Genomic DNA, 18,439 nt, shown 5'->3' with positions numbered 1-18,439 from the left:
AGCCAAGGATAAAGGCACATGGAGTCCACAGCCTGCTCTGCCCAAGAGAAGTTCACTCTTTGAGGACTGACAGGAAGGAGCCTGGGCCGCTGGAGCCCATTCCCTGGGAATTCATGGCTTAATGGACAAAAGTAAATAGAGGATCTAGACTGTATTATTTTGTTTTGCTTTTCAAGGCAGAGTTTCTCTGTGTAGCACTGGCTGTCCCAGAACTCCCTCTGTAGACCAGGCTGGCCTTGAACTCACAGAGATCTGCCTGTCTCTTCCTCCTGAGTGCTAGAATTAAAGGTGTGTTCCCACTCCAACCTACCCCTTCTAAACTGTATTTTTTGGTTAAGTAATTTAGCTACTTTAGTTTCTCTGTTTCATCCATCCCCTTCCTCCAGCCTATCCACAGCAGATCCTTGGATTTTTAGTTACCCTGCACAGTTGGGAGTGTTGTCCAGCCTCTGCAAGGGCAGCTAATGGGTGGGGGGCAGGGGTGCTTGGGTGTGATGTGTTCTCTGCTGCTGTGTGCCACACACTGTCTTAAGTGCTTAAAACAGATGAATTCTAATGTCTTCATTACGATTGAAACTCAAAGTTTCAATATAATGCCTATAACTTAACACTAGCGAGATGGAGGCCGGGAGGGATCAGGAGTTGAGGGCTAATTTAGGGGCTGCATAGTGACTTCCAGGCTAGCCTGGACTACCTGAGATTATCTCCAAAAGCCAAGATAGATAGATAGATAGATAGATAGATAGATAGATAGATAGATAGATAGATGACTATCGCTGTAGCTCGGTTGGTAGACGGCTCCGTTGATTAGAGTACTTGCCCCATGTGTACCAAATCCTGGGATCAATTCCTTGCTGCACATAAATTCAGCAAAGTGTCTGACGCCTGCAATCCCAGCATTCAGGAAGCAAACGCTGGTGAATCAGAAGTTGGAGGCCATTTGCAAGGCCAGCCTGAGCTGTATGACACACTGCAAACATAAAACAAATGAAGCTCAGATCATAGAGCCCAGCCAGACACGCATGGCCATGAGGTTTAAATCCAGGACAGATTCCATTAACCACTACCTCTCTAGAGCCAAAAGATATGTAACCAACCAGATCACGTCTCCTCAGTGTGACCCCAAGGGATGTTGCTTTTATTCATCCTTCCTGCACTAGGACAGATTTTTAACCAGATGTAACTTTGAGAAGTCACATTCCGCTTTTCCAGCTCATTCCTTAGCAGTGGCAGAGTTTCCACTGTCCTGATCAGCACATGCCCCTGCCCGTGGGTGTCCTCCCATGCCCATAGCAATGGATCTTTCGCTGCAGGTGACCTCCTGATGGCTTCCAGCCAGTGTACCAACTCAAAGTCCTTAGTGAGGGTGGGTTCTAGCTATCCGGAAGCTTGCTTACTTTCCTTCCTTCTGGTGGTCCAAACTAGGGACCTTGCTTTATTCTCCATGCTCCTGGTGGGCAGCACCTGCCAGAGTGTGCCTGATAGTTGCTAAATGGAAGCAAGACCACTACTGGGGAAAATGACCACATGACCGATCACCTTTGCACCAAAGCATCTCTGTGCTGCTGTCCCTCATAACTGGCTTCAGAATTTTTCCATGGCTCTCCATCATCTATAGAATGCTTAACCCGTCTAATTGGTGCACATTCCCCCACAATCAAGCCCTCCCTGACCTGACCCACTCGTTCTTGTTCCCTGATCCTCTGTGCTGTTTCACCAGCTCCCAGGGAAACTCACTTGGTTCTTCTTTCAAAATTTGAGATACAGTCTTACGTAGCCCTGGCTGGCCTCACATTTCTTATGTCACCCACACTGGCCTTGAACTCTTGCTCCTCAGACCTCTGTGTCCCAAGAACTGCACTCAGGTGTCTGATACAGGAGTGTTTCCTTGGGTTTAATTAAAACTAGCCTTGGTTACATGAGTTCTCGTGTAGCCTGAGCTACAAATGAAACCCTACATCAGAAAGTAACCAACAAACAAAAACCTATTTTAAGGGAGTGCATTAGAATTGTTCATTATGTGCCTGGCTTGGTTTTTGGTTATGTATATCCAGGGGTATTATCATTAGTTCATCCCCAGGTCAACCTCCTGTGAAGAGCAGGGGCCATTTCTCCTCTGCTGTATAGGGCTTCCAGGAATACCTAGAGCCATACATACTTCTTGTAGCCACATAGATGGTTCACCTGAAATGGTAGCTCCTGCTTGTCATTATATTCAGTTTCTTTTTCTTTCTTTCAATAACTGTGCCAGCTTTTATCACTCTGTAAGACGACCCCCCCCCCCAGAAGCTCAGGCTTCCAGGATCTCAGCCCAGGACCACGGCCACCCCAATCACCATGCAGAGTCGAAAGCTTGATGCAAACTGCACTAGGCTTTATTGTAGTTGTTTAACGAGCTAACCACAGGTTAGCTCAGGCCTTCCATCCATCCACCATGGCAGATGGCTAGGAAAGATAGCTTGAAGAGTCGGCATAGAGATCTTATAGGGCAGCGTAAGGGGAGTGTCTAGGGGTACGCACAGGCTCAGGATTGGTGTGCCTCCAGGCTTGGAGGGTTTGGTCAACTGGTTGTTATGGCCCATAGGCCCTCCCAGGGTGGTTGCTATGCTCTCTACGTCATTGCTGTGCACTTGTCCGTAAAGCACACCCAGAGATGTAAAGCATAGCACCAGCAGCTAACTTCTGATTGGTTCCTTGCCACAAAGCAGGCGTCTGACCTTAGTGACTAAGATAAGGTCAGACAAGCACATGTTCGGCCGTCATGGCTGCTGAAATGGGAGCTGGTCCCTTCATGGTGTCTCTTTTTCAATTGTTCATCTGGGACCTCAGAGAAATTTAAGCATGACAGCTTATGTGAAATGCCTAGGCCTAAGGTGTAAATAAGGCAGTCAAATAAGGAAGTGGCTGAACCTTGGGTATCAGCCTCACCTGGACAAGTACAACTAAAGTGTCTTTCCTTGGGGTTGGAGAGATGGCTCAGTTGTTAAGAGCACTGGCTGCTTTTCCTGAGGACCTGGGTTCAATTCCCAGCCCCCACATGTTCACTTACAACTGTCTGTAACTCCAGTATCCAACACAGTCATACATACAGGCAAAACACCAAAGTGCATGCTCATGCTCTCCCCCCCTCCCCTCCCCCCTCTCTCTGTCTCTCCCTCTCTCTCTCTCTCTCTCTGTCGCACACACACGAGTCTTTCCTTTACTAATAAATTTCTAAATGTGAAGCGATTTCTCAGTAAGAAGGCATATTATTTTTATAATACAACTAGTACTTCTACTGTCTGATGATTATGAAAGTATATACAATAAATATAATAATCTTGTTTTTCTAATGAACCTTTATAAAGCCCAGCTCCCCTGCCACTTGTTGGGAAAGTCTGTGAGGCTTGTGCTGTTTTAATCTGAGGGCAGCCATGCCTGGTCTCCATTGCTCTTATGCAGTGTTTGGTTACACTACCGTAGTTGAATGAAGCCTTTTTAAAATGGTTGTGGTTTCAAATTTATACTTGGCTTCTGTATAAAATGCATACAAGTTCTGAAAATGACTCTTCAGAAAACACTAAAAACCCCAGGGGAATGTGAAAATTACAGCTTAGGTTTCAGAATATTAGTGTTCTGTTTGCTTCCATCTAATTCAAAATAGCAAACAAAGAGGAAGGGCTATTCTCCTTCAGAGAGAAGTAACATGCTGGGACTGTTGTGGGTGGTATTTGCTTAGCTTTCCCTCAGTTGGATAGGAAATATTTACTAAACATCTAACATCTACCTCCTGAATTTAGTTTTCTAAGAAATAAAAGTGCTTAGGACACCATGCTATTCTGTCATGATACCATGCTACTCTTTAGGAGTTTATAGCTTGATTTGAAGGATAAAAGTCATGTATTAGACCTGTCTGGGAGGTGCAAGTCTTTGATTCCAGCTTTGATTGCAAGGTCAAGACCAACCTGAATAACACAGTGAGACCCTGTGTAAAGTGAAAAGCTGAGCAGGTAGTCTAGAGAGAACTCAGTCAGTTCAACTCCCCAGAACCCCCATGGGAAAAAAAAAAAAACAAAAAAACAGGAATGATAGCATGCTTGTAATTTCAGTGCAGGGAGGTAGAAGTAGGGGGATGTTGGTGGCTCACTGGCCAGCTAAATTAGTTTCAGACCAATGAGAGAACTTGTCTAAAAAAAAAAATGTGGGCAGTGACTGTAGAGAGTTTGCCTAGCATGTGCAAAGCCCTAGGTTCAAGCCTTAGTTCCATAGGATGGATGGATGGATGGATGGATGGATGGATGGATAAATAGAAGATTGATGATGGATGGATAGATTGATAGATAGACAGAGATAGATTGATGATAAATGGTTGGATAGATAGATAGACAGACAGATGGACAGATAGATTTATATTTAAAAAATTGAACCAGGTGTAATGACTTATTTCTATAATCGTAGCAGTCAAGAGGTTGGAACAGGAGACTAACTCTAAAGAGTTTGAGGCTAACCTGAGTTCAAGACTACCTTGGACATTCTGTGTAGCGGACTAGCTGGTGAACCTGTAATGGTGGCCATACCCCTTTGGGTGTGGCTTCCTTTTTGGTCAGCCAATCCTATAGGAAGCACTCCTGCGGTTCTTTATTATTCTCTGTGTAAGTGCTCCCCAATAAACACCCATTTATCATTTATCTTGTATCTATTGAAATCATTACACCCATGCCTTCAACTCTGAAAAAAAAAAAAAAACAGAAAGAAAGGGGGGAAAAATATGACATCACAGGCCTGTACTTTGTCAGCTGAGAAATGGACACAGGAGGACCAAGAGATTGAGATGGCACTACACTGGAGTGTTTGAGGTCCTCCTGAAATACATGACACCTGTCTTAAAGCAGGGGCTGGGGTACATTGTCTTGAGAAGCCACACCCTTGTACCGTCTCTCTCCTAATCATCCTGCTATTAAAACCCTGCTTAAATGTTATAATCACCCCTCAGTGAACCCCAACTTTGCTTCTGAAACAAGGGAGTGCAGTTGAGACTGTAGCTCAGAATTGGAGCATTTGCCTAGTAAGTGTGAGGTCCTAGGTTCAATACCTGTAATTCCAAAAACAACAACAAAAAAAAAAGCAGATAAAAGGTGTTTTCAAAGTTGAGCTCAAGCTGGGTGTGGTGATGCAAGCCTTTAATTTCAGCACTTAGGGAGGAAGGGGTAGGTGGATCTCTGAGTTCGAGGACAGCCAGGACTACACAGAGAAATCCTGTCTTGAAAAACAACAAAACAAAGCAAAAGTTGAGCTCTGTGTGGTGATTCACATCTGTAATCTTAAGTACTTGGGCATCTAAAACAGGAGTATGGCCATATGTCAAGGCTAGCCTAGTGTCTTAGTCAAGGTTTTCATTGCTGTGAAGAAACACCACGACTACACAATTCTTATAAAGGAAAACATTTAATTGGGGCTGGCTTGCCCCAATGGTTTCGTCCATTTTCATCATGGTAAGAAGCATGGTAGCATGCAGGCAGACATGGTTCTAGAGAGGTAGCTGAGAGTCCTACATCTTGATCCTCAGGCAGCTGAAGTAAAGACTCTGTACTAGGCCTAACTTGAGCATACATAACCGACCCTCAAAGCCCACCCCACAGTGACACACTTCCTCAGACACCTATTCCAACAAGGCTATACCTCCTAATAGTGCCACTCCCTATGAGCCAAGCATTCAAACACATTAGTCTATGGGGGCCATACCTATTCAAGCCACCCAGGGTACATAGTAATTCCAAGACAGCTTGGTTACAAAGTGATTACCCTACCCACCTTGTATGTGTGTGTGTAGGTATGGGGGGACTATGGGGTCCATACACATACACAACAAAAGTAGGAGAAAAACCATGACTTCTTTTATTATTGCCGTTGTTGTTCTAATTTTGTTTAGAAAGAGTAAAACAGCCGTGTAGGTTGCTGCTTAGTTTAGAAACTTGGGTAGCGACTTGAGGACTTAACTGACGGTGGAAAACAAGACTCCACATTCCGTTCTGTACCTTCATGCGAGACTTCCTTCCACTCCCCTGCCCTTTCCTTCTGGCTAAAGAAGCCCTCGTCTTTGCAAAGTACTGGGCATGAACTACTGGGCTTAGATCTCAGCCCTCCTTTCCCCCCTTTTGCAGTAAACATCCTGTATCATGAAGTCTTTGAGATAGACTTCACGTAGTTCGGGCTGTGCAAGCTGGAACTCACCATATGCCCTCAGTGGCTCTCAAATGCATGCAAGCCATCCTGTTTCACACTGAGCTTACAAGCGTGAGTTGCCATGCTTTGCTTTCGTAGCCCTGATTCTTAGGAATGGTTTAGATTTTTCCAGATGAGACTGGAGGGAAGAAAGCTGTTAAGAATAGGGAGATTGAGGTGTGAAGGTGAGAGTGAATATACTTTATTTTATGTAGTGCACAGAGGTGATGATGACCCAGAGGACATTTTTTTGTCAGTGTGCAGTGTTGTTTTCTCCCATTCTCTCACCTTTCCCATCATGCAGTGTTTATACTCATAAATATTCTGTTTACTAGTTCACCACCTAATTATGAACATATATCAATATATGTACATACATAAAACAACCATGTTATCAATAATAGCAGAGTACTTAAAACTTCCAATGTGCCTGTAAGCATTTATCCCTAATTAATACTACCTCACTAATCACACAAGTCAGTCAGAATCATGCATTCAAAACTATGGAAAACGCACATATGTAATTCATGCCTGGAAAGCTAGCTTGTTATATAAGATAGTAACATAAGCTTTTTTTTTTTTTTTCAGTAGCCAAATATCTGGTTAACTATAAAGCCTAGCTGTAATTTGACTTCTTGATTGATAAGACTTTCATTGGTTAAAAGTGTAGGGCAAGTGATTTGGAGGAGAACTGAATTACAGAGAACTGTGTCAGGACAAAAGAAAGCCATTCCTAGCCTACCCTCAGAGGTAGCTATTAATATTTTAGTGAATAGATATTTAATTATCAGTCATGATTGTGATGTATGTAGGCTGATTGATCCTTACATTAACATATGCCTTCATGTTATTTTTTTAATACTCTCCCCTTTTGAGACCATGTCTTACTTTATGGCCCAGGATGGACTTGACCTCGCTATATAGCCCCAGATGGCCTCACCCATGATCCTCCTGCCCCAGCATTGGGAGGTCATGCTGTGTATCCCAGGCTGGCCTGATACAAGTTTCTTTGAAAATTTTTCTCCTAAATTCCTCCTGTCTTCCGGCCCGATAGCCTCATGGTAATTTTGACTTTACCTCCAGCTTCCGTTTTGTTCGTTTCTCATGTATCCTAGGCTGGCCTCACACTAACTTTCTTCCTTCATTGCTTCGTTCATTTGTTCATTCGTTTGTTCCTTCCTCTCCCTTCCTTCCTCCCTCCTTCCTTCCTTCCTTTTTCCAAGACAGGGTAGCTCTGGCTGTCCTGGAGCTCCCTGTGTACACTATGTACACCCGGATGGCCCACCTGCCTCTGCCTCATAGATACTGAGGTTAAAGATGTTCACCCCTACACCTGGCTTGGCATCAGATACTTTATGTAGCAGGAAATGGGCTTCAATTCCTGATTCTTCTGCTTCTACCCTCCCGAGTGCTCAAACTAGAGACAGGCACCACCGCGTCTAGCTTGCAGCAGCTTTTGGCTCTGCACTCAATTCTCATATCTTCCCACATTGCACAAGGTTTGCCTGACCCTTTTGAATTTTTTTTTCAACGTGCAAAGCGATGGCTATCAGCTTATTTCTATTCCTGTTTTGGCACCTGAACGGGGCAGTTCCTTCTATTGTACAGCCTTTCCTCTGGGTTAATGCGAACCTGGGAAATCTGACTCTGATACACATCAGGAGAGGTGGCAATGAGCTCAGAGGCAGAGCAGAATCTGCTGAGCGGTGGCGGTAGTCAAGGCTCAGCCATGCGTAACCGTGTCGACGGACTGTGTGTGGCTTTATGCCAGCATTATGGGCCAGCATATGAACAGCTTTGCTGAAAATCAGTTTGCTTTGTGAAAGGGAAGAGCTTCCAGAGCAGTAGGCACACTTTGGACCACTAACTAAAGTGGAATCGGTGGCCTTGTTAGTGGAAATATAGAATCTTAATTGTTGATGCAAAATGGGATTTGAATCTCCACCCCCATAGGTACCTCATAAAACTTTTGACATGGTCATCATCATTAAATGACGATGAGGATTAAATTTGTTTTCTAGGTTTATAGTACAGGTTCCTAATGTACTAGGCACAATGATTTTGGGGAGGGGTGGGGTCATTATTATTATTATTTTGGTTTTTCGAGACAGGGTTTCTCTGTGTAGCTTTGGAGCCTATCCTGGCACTCGCTCTGGAGACCAGGTTGGCCTCGAACTCACAGAGATCCACCTCCCGAGTGCTGGGATTAAAGGCGTTCTCCACCAACGCCCGGCTGGGTCATTCTTGAAATAGGATATTATGTGGTAGCCTCACTAGCCTGGAACTTATTTGTAGCTCCAACTAGCTTCAAACTCACAGCAATCCTCCTGTCTCAGTCTCCTTTTGAATATTGGGATTACAGGCATCAGCCATTGTGTCTGACACCGATTACGACAGATGTCTGTTTGCATCATCACACATTTAAACTATACAAAAAGTTCCCAACTAGGCACAGTGATTCTTTTACTTACTACATTTTCCTCTTTGTTTTATCTTACATATTTAAATTCTTACACTTGATTGTGTGTGCACACGCAGGTGCCAAGGGGCACATGTGAAGATGAAAGGACAGTTTGTGGGAGTCAGTTTTCACAAGGATGCAACTCAGGGCAGCCGGCTTGCACATTAAGTAGCTTTACCTGTGGAGCCGTTCCCTCGGACTCTAGACACCATCACTATTCCCACTTTACCTGAGGGGAATTAATCAAATAGCCAAGTGATTTCTCTGGAAACCTAAAATGTTTCCCTCTATTATGGTATCTCCATTCTTGTTATCTTCTATTCTTCGCCTGACTCAACCTTTCTGCTCCCTCATGGAAATCAGGCACTAGGGAAAGGTCTGGAGATCTACAAAGATGACACCAGCTTACAATCTAAGCAACAGAGGAGAGGTTACCTTAAATGCCCTTCCCTGATAATGAGATTGATGACTGACTTATATGCCACCCGATAGCCATCATCCAGCAGCTGGTGGAAGTAGAAGCCGACACCCACAACTAATCACTCAACTGAACTGGAATCCAGATACAGAGAAGAACAAGTGACGAGCAAAGGGGTCCAGACCAGGCTGGTGAAACCCACAGAAACAGCTGAGCTGAACATTGGGGAGCTCTTGCTCCCCAGACTGATAGCTCGAATACCAGCATGGGACTGATCCAGACCCCGGGAATGTGGGTTTCAGTGAGGAGACCTCGGGAATCTACGAGATCTCCTGTAGTTGTTCAGTACTTATCCCTAGCATAGGTGTGGACTTTGGGAGCCCATTCCACATAGAGGGATTCTCCCTGAGCCAAGACACATGGGGCGTGGGCCTAGGCCCTATCCCAAAGGGATATGATAGACTCTGATGACACCCTATGGAAGGCCTCACCCTCCAGGGGGAACAGAAAGGATTTGTGATAGGTAGGGTTTTAGTTAGGGGGGTGGTAAGGGAGGAGGGGAGGGAGAGGGAACTTGGGTTGACATGTAAAACAATCTTGTTTCTAATTCAAATTTTTAAAAATCTGAGAAAAAAACAAAACACGTAGCCAAGTGAGCATGCTTAGCACTTGTCTGATCTCAGACCTCATACTTTTAAAAAGTACCATGTAGGTAAGTGAAATAGAGACATTGCAAATGTTCATGAAGTACCATGTAGCTGGAGAGAGATAACACAAAGTAAACTGCGGATGAGCTATAGTTATTTCAAGTGCCATTTGGTGACTAAAATAAAGCAACTGCACTTATTCCCTGGAGAGCATCTAAGCATTTCCACCCTTCCATCTGAGGATCTTTATGGTTCTCTAAAGAGGCGGCGTGCTTGTCGCCTCCCCCTGATAGTCTCTGACCTCAAACCTAGGCAGTGCAGATTGTCATGGCTGATTGGTAGCTGACAGCTATGCCAAGATATGTAATAGCAAAAAAAAATTATATTCTGGTGGTGCAGAGACAGCTGGATAGCCACGTGCAAGAATGAAATTGGCGCCTTACCTCACACCTTATGTAATTAAGTCAAACTGTGTCATTGAACTAAATATAAGAGAAGAGAACCGGGGGGGGGGGGGGCGAAGAAGACTCTTGTGCTTCGGCAAGGCAAAGGCAAAAGCGACAAAGTGAGAGAGACAAATGGGATTAAAAACCCATGCTACAATCAGTGCTGTAAAAACGGGAACTGGTAAGCCACAATAGGAGAAAAATGCACACTAAATGTCTAAGACCCTCACCTTCAGATCACATAAAGAACTCATAAAAACTCAATAATAATGAGTCATGATTTGCCAGGTATAGTGACAGAGGTCTCAACATTTGGGTGGTGGAGGCAGGAGTATTAGGAGTTCAAGGTCATCCTTGGCTATAAGAGACTGTATCTCAGAAAAACAATAACACGATAGGCAAAGGACCTGTAAGCCATTTTTTTTCTCCAGGGAAGATATTGAAAATGGACAATAGATGCATGAAAAATGATCAAAGCCATTAGTCATCAGAGTCAAACAAATCAAAGCCTCAATATGATACAATTTCACACTCACAGCATGGTTATCATGAAAGAGAACAGATGACAATGGGTTTTTTTTGTTATTGTTTTTGTTTTTGGGGGTTTATTTTTGGATAGGTGGGGTATTTAGAAGGCAGTCTGGCAGTTTCTCAAAAGGCTGAACAATTGCCATATGGCCAAGCAATTCCATTTGTGGGTATATAATGAAGAAAAAATGAAATGCACAAAGCCCTTGTATGCTTCTGTATCAGTTAATGACATAACTGGAGAAATCTACTTGGTGAGTTTGTTATTGTGTGAACATTATACAGTACACCTATACAAAGCTAGATCGCGTAGGCCATATTGCATGTGTGCATAGTGTATGGCTTCTGAAGCTAGGATGAACAAAAACCATATAATATTAAAACAGAGTCAGGCAGAGCGGTGCAGTACCTCTATTTACAGTATTTGGGAGGCAGAGACAGGGGGATGCCGACAACCAGGACAGCATATGTTATATAGACTTGTTAATAGCTGTGGGGTTTTGTTTGTTTGTTTTTAAATTGGGGAATGAAAAATGCTCCGACCTGGATTGGTGTGGATTGGTGCATAGTAAGAGCCGTTGAATTGTACCGGCTAAGAGAGTCGTCATATGGTATATGAATTACAGCAGAATGAAGCAAGGAGAAGGGGAGTATAGGGAGAAGAAGGAAGAGGTGAAGTCAGCCTCCTGGCAGCAGCTGCTTCCCCTATCTGGAGCCCTGTATCTCCATGTGTGCAGCTCAGCTTGCCTTCCAGGACCCGGGCTGTATCAAGACGTAGTGCAGGGTTGAATACCCAGCTCTGGCCACCCCTTCATCGACTGTGTGAGTGGACTCTAACCTACAGCCACAGAGGGACTGCCAGATTAAATCCCAGGCAACCCATAGAATACTTAAGAGACAATTAAATGGTGATTGTTTCAAGCCACCAAGCTTGAGAGCAATTTTTTTTTTGCTTCTTTTAAAAAATTACTATCATTTTTAACATGTTTGAGTATTTTGCATGTCTGTGTACCATGTGAATGCCTGGTGCTTATGGAGGTCAGAAGGGGGTGGTTGGATCCCCTGAGATTGGCATTATAAATGGTCATAAACTGCCATGTGAGTACTGGGAATTGAACCTGTGTCCTCTGTAAGAGCAGCCAGTGATCTTACCGCAGAGCCAGATTTTGATATACCAGAACACAGAACAAATAGTGAGTCAAATTCTTGCTCTAACATGGAGACTTCATACAAATACTAAAATCCAATCCCAAGACAGACTTGGGCTTAACAAGAGGAGCCAGGGTGGGGACTCTCTCGGATTTTAAGGGGAAATTAGCAGAGATGAGCTGAGGACACTGCGTGTTTTAAATGGCAAGAGACGAACCTGCCAGCTGGCTGCTTTCCTGAAGCCTTGGCAGGAGCAGCTAGCCAGCCAGTTGTCCAGAGGCCACCAGCTACTTAGCAGTTCTAAAGGACGGAGCAGGTCATGTTTCTGGTTACAAGAAGTGGCATGGAATAACCCCATGCACTTGTCCTCTTGGCACCCTCAAGGGACAGTGGCCATGCTGATAGAAGCTGGAGTGGAGCTAAAGGCTAAGAGCCTGCACCAGAAATGGAGAGAATTTTATTGTTTTCACACAGGATTTCTCTGTGTGGCCTTGGCTGTCCTGGCACTCGCTCTGTAGACCAGGCTGGCAGTGAACTCACAGAGATCTGCCTGCCTCTGCCTCCTGAGTGCTGGCATTAAAAAGGCATGCACCACCAACGGCCAGCAAAAGAATTTTTAAAAATCATTTTAATTGCCTATTTATTTATTCATCTATTTTGTGTGTGCACATGTATGTGTGTGGGTGCATGCCTGCTGTCACAGGATGTTCAGAGAACAATTTTCAGCAGTAGGTTCTGTCTTTCCACCATGTGAGTCCTAGGGATAGAACTCAGGGCATCAGGCTAGGAGGGGAAGCACCTTTACCCAGTGAGTCATCTCATCAACCCTTGGAGGGGGCTCTATTTATTTACTTATTTACTTGTTTGTTTGTTTAAGGATGAGATGTTAAGGCAGAGTCTCACTGTGTTGCCCAGGCTGGTCATGAATGATCGAGCCTTCCATCGCAGCCTCCTGAATATTAGCGATGAAAGACATGTACCACCACACCTGGCTTTGTGAGGATGTCCTTTTCAGCATGCGCTTGGATGCTGTGTATCCAGAAACACGTGAAAATGAACTTAATTTCTTCATTCAGCAGTATACTTTTTGTAAACATGTCACATAAAGAAACACCTGTAAACATCCCACATGGGACCTGTGATCTCCAAACATCCACTGTCAAGTAAGCAGACAGTGTCTAGATTTATGGGGACCTGAGAGTTCTCGCAGGAAGTAATACCTAAAATGGAAGAGCTTAGGAGACTGGTGTTTCTTCTGTTTCCATTCAAACTACCTGGAGTACCAGCGGAAGTGGAGGCAATGCTCCTTATTTGTCCTGTGCATGAGTCCTTCGCTTTCCCTGCTGGCGTCTCTTCCCCAATGCAGGCTCCCAGCTGTGGCTCTGTAGGGCTTCCCTCTTTGTAATTTCATTTCTAGGTCTTGGCAATGCCATTTCATCTTTCAGTGTTCAGAGCTGTGCAGTATGTCATGCGTTGTTTTTCATTCTCCATTAATGTCAGTGTGTTTCATTGGCCAGTTTCCTACCAAAGATTGATAGTCTATAAATCAGGAAAGGAAGTAGAGCAGGTATTGTGTTCCAAATTTAGTGTGAATTTGTGCTTTATTTAATTTTTGTGGTTCACTTAGTTGCCAACAGAACATAGGTGCTTGAGGATGGGTTGAGAACAGACGTGGATACATGGCATAATTCATCTGTAGCACAAATAATAAAAACCCAGGGACAGATATTGGGGTTCAAGCTGAAGATCAGAGAAGCAAAGCAGCCAGCCACTAGAGAGTTCTCACCTCTACCTCAGACGGAAATGGGTGATCCTGTCTCCACGAATTCTGAGACAAACCCCAACGGCACTGCTCTCCACCAAGCCTCAGACTGCAATCTTCTGAGGTCCTGTCTCCTCCTGCCTTACATATCACTCCTGTCTCCACCTCCCTAGAGATGGGATTAAAGGCGTGTGATCCCAAGTGCTGAGGTCACCTTTGTGCGAGTGTGGCCTTGGACTAACAGAGATCTGTCTGCCTCTGTCTCCTGAGTCCTGGCATTAAAGTTGTGTATCACCACTGACTGGCTCTATGGCTGTGGCTAGCTTTGCATTTGAATCTTCAATGGCTTTATTAAATCATAAACAATATATCACCGCGTTCATCTAAGAAAATAATGTAGCTAACTAGGTTTGAAATGTGGACATTTTAAACTAAAGTAGTGCCTTTGCCAGAGATGGGAGGGCCTAAGCATAAATGAGATTGCCTCAAGAAATAAAATGTATAGGTCATCTGACAGTTAGCTAGGTGGCCAAGACAGAGGCATCTCAGCCAGGACTTTTTAGGCAGATAATTGAATCCCCCACTAATATAGAGTCATATTTGGATAGAAACCATGTGTTCAGGTTTGGGTTTTGCTGATTTTGACAGATTCTTAGTACAGTTTTGGCTGACCTGGAACTCACTATGTTGTCCAGGGTGGCCTTGAACTTATGGAGATCTGTCCTGACCTGCAGGACTTCAAACTGGGGCAAGAGAGTCAGGGATAGGGAATGGGGACAAGAGACGCAGAAAGAACGACCACAAGACAGGATTTGGATCAAGTGGCAAACTTTACTTTTCTCAGGCTAGCTTATATAGTCAGGATATGGGGAGGGGCAGAATGGGTTGTTTGTGAGCCAGGTGTTAGTATAGGCAGGATATTAGGAAATCACAAAGAGGATGTTTGGCAGGGTAAAGAGTTTATGAGTAAGAGGTCCAGGAAGGGGTTGCCTAGGTGACTGAGCCTGGGGGTGGAGGACTGGGTTTAAGTTGTTTCTTTTCTTGAGCTGAGGTTCTAAGGAGCTGCTATGTAAAGGTGAACTATGTGGCCGGCCAAGCATGGCCTAGGATCTCATGTCAAGCCCTGAGATTTGGCTCCCAACACAGATCCTCTGCCCGAAATCCTTCTATCCCAGCTTCAGAAATGCTAGGAGGAGTCCAGGTGCCACTCGAGAAATATGGTGGGTAGAGGAGAAATGTAGCGGGTACAAAGGTGTGGGTAGGAGGCGCTACTTTATACAGCCCTCTGTCGTCTACAGTCATTCTCCAGGATCTGCCCTGGTTTTATTATTATGGTTCACTGCTGCTAGGCTGCTGCACATATTCATTTCCCTCCGTGGGGGGGGGGGGACGGGACGGGACTAGGTATTGCCTAGCTGAGGTTAATCAGGAGTGGAGTTTGCCTCTTGCCTGCTGGGTCATTGTAGGCTCCATAGCCAGACCAGGATGCTGAATGGGCTCCAATCTGGGTAAACAATCTCAAGGCTCAGCATACTTTGTTGCAGTAGAGCAATGTCCACAACACGTGCTCAGGGGATAATTGTCTAACCCTAGAGTGCTCTATCATTTATATCGTGAGTTAGATATTGTCCCTGTAAATAATCTCAGCCGATTCAATGGTTCACCTATTCAGGCTTGGGTGAGTTGTTTCTTTGCTTGTTATTGTTGCTCTGTCTGGGATAAATTGACATTTCTTCGAGTTTTCCAAAGAAAAGTTGTACAACACTGAGAAAGATATATGCATGGAGGAACAGGAGGAAAGCAGAGCGTGTGATATCCTTCTAGGTGAGGGCAGTGGTCTGGCCATTAATGGAATTGGTGTCAAAGGAGATGGGAAATAACACGTGTTCTCTGGTATTATATATAGACGAATAAAAAGGTGCTTTCTGGCTCCAGCCAGATCTGTTTTGAAATAAACTGGAAAATATAAAGGATGTGAAGATAGAATGTGGAAGAATTGGGAAATTTGGAGAAGACATATTGACATGGCTGTGAACCCAGAATCTGTCTGCAAGTTATAGACTGCCCTGGTCATACCAATCCAAGGACGGGACTGCATCGTAAGACCCTGTCTCAAAAGAAAAAAAAATGAAAAAGAAAGAGGAGAAGGAAAGAAAGGGGGAAGGAGGGAGGAAGGAAGGAAGGAAGGAAGGAAGGAAGGAAGGAAGGAAGGAAGGAAAAGAAAGCAGGCAGGCTGGGAATGGTAAGTATAGAAGCAAGCTGTAAGGACACATGAAGACTGTAGAGGGATCGCGTTTGCAGTTGTGGTAGTCGTCACAGGCTGCTATAGCAAAACTTCCACAACCTCGGTGGCTTAAACAATGAACACTCGTTTGTGAAGTCAAGATGAAGGTGCCTCTCCGTTCAGTGAGGGCTTTCTTCTTGTTTGCTCATAGATGCCGTCTCTTGCTTCATCCTCACTGGGAGACAGCAGAGGGAAGAAGCGAGCTGAAGTGTTTGTCTAATTATTCTTCATCAGTAAAAACTCAGGAGTCCATGCCAGATTCCCGTGCCCAGCCTTGATGCAGGGGGAGGAGAGGAGCTCAGTCCTGCCTCACTCAGCTTGATGTGCCATGCTTTGTTGGAGCCCGTGGAGGCCTGCCCCTGTCTGAATGGAGACAGAGGAGGAGTGGGTAGGGAGGGGGAAATGGGAGTTGGTGGTAGGGAACCAGAGGAGAGAAGGGAGGAGAAACTGTGGTCGGTATGATGTAAAATAAATGAAAAAATGTTAAATAAATAAGTAAATGAAGCTGGGTGGTGGCGGCGCACGCCTTTAATTCCAGCACTCGGGAGGCAGGTGGGTCTCTGTGAGTTCGAGACCAGCGTGGTCTACAAGAGCTAGTTCCAGAACAGCCTCCAAAGCCACAGAGAAACCCTGTCTCGAAAACCCCCCAAAAGTGAATGAATGAATGAATGAATGAATGAATGAATATTTAAGTAAATATGTAAATGTAAACAAAACAAAACAAGAAACCTGGGAGTCAGATGTCGGGGTTAGAACCTGAATGATCAGAAAAGTGATGGCGGCGAGGTGACCAGTGACCTCCTCTTTCTCCTCTTCTGTGAGCCAAAATGGCTGAGAAATCTTTTCTAAATTGCTCCCTACTACTTCCCATGTTCGTAGCTAGCTCCGCCTTCTGATTCCAGGTAAACTTTACTGGTAGTCTCAGGAGTGTCAGAGAGCAATGGAAATTATCTCACATCAAGATCTTCTTGTATGTCTTCTTTTCAGAAATTTTAAATATTTATTTACTATTTACTTGCTGGTGTGTGTGGATGGTGTGTGAGTGTGGACAATGCATGTCACAGTGAACATGTGTGACGGTCGGAGGTCAGAGAGCAGCTCTGTGGAGTTGGTTCTCTCCCTTCCGTCTTTACACGAGCTCCAGGAGTAGAGGTCACTGGGCTTACGCAGTGTCTTCGTTGGGGTTTTTATTGCTGTGAAGAGACACCATGATTATGACAATTCTTTTTTTTTTAATTTATTTATTAGTTCTAGTTAGGGAACAAGCTTGTTTCACATATAAGTCCCTTCTCCCTCTCCCTCCCCTCACCCGATTATGACAATTCTTATAAGGAAAATATTTAATTGGGGTGACACGCTTTCCATTTCAGAGGTTCAGTCTATTATCATCATGGTGGCGAGCATGGCAGCTTGCAGGCCCATGTGGAGCTGAGAGTCCTGCATCTTGCATGCAACAGGAAGTCACACTGAGGGAAGCTTGAGCAAAAGAGACCTCAAAGCCCAGCCCCACAGTGACACACTTCCTCCAACAAGGCCACACCTCCTAATAGTGCCACTCCCTTTGGGAGCCATTTTCTTTCAAACCAGGACACATGGGCAGTACCTTTACTCTTAACTTTCTGAGCCATCTTACTGGCTCTCTTTCATGCTGCTTCTAAACTCATCATAAGGGCTTCAGTCTCAAAAGCTATTTATGCCACCAAATCCCCATCTCCAGGTGCCATCACATTTAGAGACATGTAGATTAGAGGTGGGGACACAGACAGTCACTCCAAAGTTATTTGACCATCGTAGTCAAGGAAATGGAATTGGAAAGATGTTATGAGCCAATTTAGAAAGACAGGCCAATGCACTGTAAAAACTCTGGCTAACTACTCTGCATTCTTTCTTTCCTGTTGTGGAATATTACTCTATGTAAAAGCGAGTCACATTTCTTTATGCTGTGTTTGTTTAATTATATAAAGGTTTACTGCTTTTTTCATGCTGCATTTGTTTAATTATGTAAAGATGTGTTTCTGTTTCACCTTGCCTGCCTAAGGCACCTGATTGGTCTAATAAAAGGGCCAATAGCTAGGCAGAAGAGGGATAGGCAGGGCTGGAGGACAGAGAATAAGTAGGAAGAAGGATCTAGGAACAGGAGAGAACACAAGAGAAAGAGAGGGAGATGCCTGTGGCTAGAAGCCAGGCAGCCACCAGCCAGCCAGATACCCTGACAGATAGGAAGGACACAGGAAGGTAAGATATTCAGAATGAAAGATAAAAAGGCCCAGGGCAAAATGTGGATGAAGAAAAAGAGATTAAAACAAAAACTAAGATAAGGCCAAGCATTCATAACTAGTATTAATTTGGGAGCTGGTTGGTGGCCCAAAAGAAAAGGCCTGCTACACTTCCCTTCCTTCTTTCTTTATGCCCATTGGGTGTAGGTGTGGTTGGGTGCTAGGAATCAGGCCCAGGACTAAGTAAACACTATACCACTGAGCCAGACACCCCTCCCCCACCAAGCGCTACCGCCACTTTTCAAGGTGGCTAAGTGGAACACAGCC

General features: G+C 44.5%; 1 protein-coding gene across 2 annotated transcripts in view; it reads left to right on the top strand.

The window, feature by feature from the left end:
* Positions 1-18,439, top strand: part of Deptor (DEP domain containing MTOR interacting protein) — a 156,287-nt gene that overhangs the window by 61,249 nt on the left and 76,599 nt on the right. The window lies entirely within an intron of this gene.

Source organism: Cricetulus griseus, chromosome 10, assembly GCF_003668045.3.
Source record: "Cricetulus griseus strain 17A/GY chromosome 10, alternate assembly CriGri-PICRH-1.0, whole genome shotgun sequence".
NCBI classification, from domain to species: Eukaryota; Metazoa; Chordata; class Mammalia; order Rodentia; family Cricetidae; genus Cricetulus; species Cricetulus griseus.
This window is presented reverse-complemented; position numbering and strand designations above follow the sequence as displayed.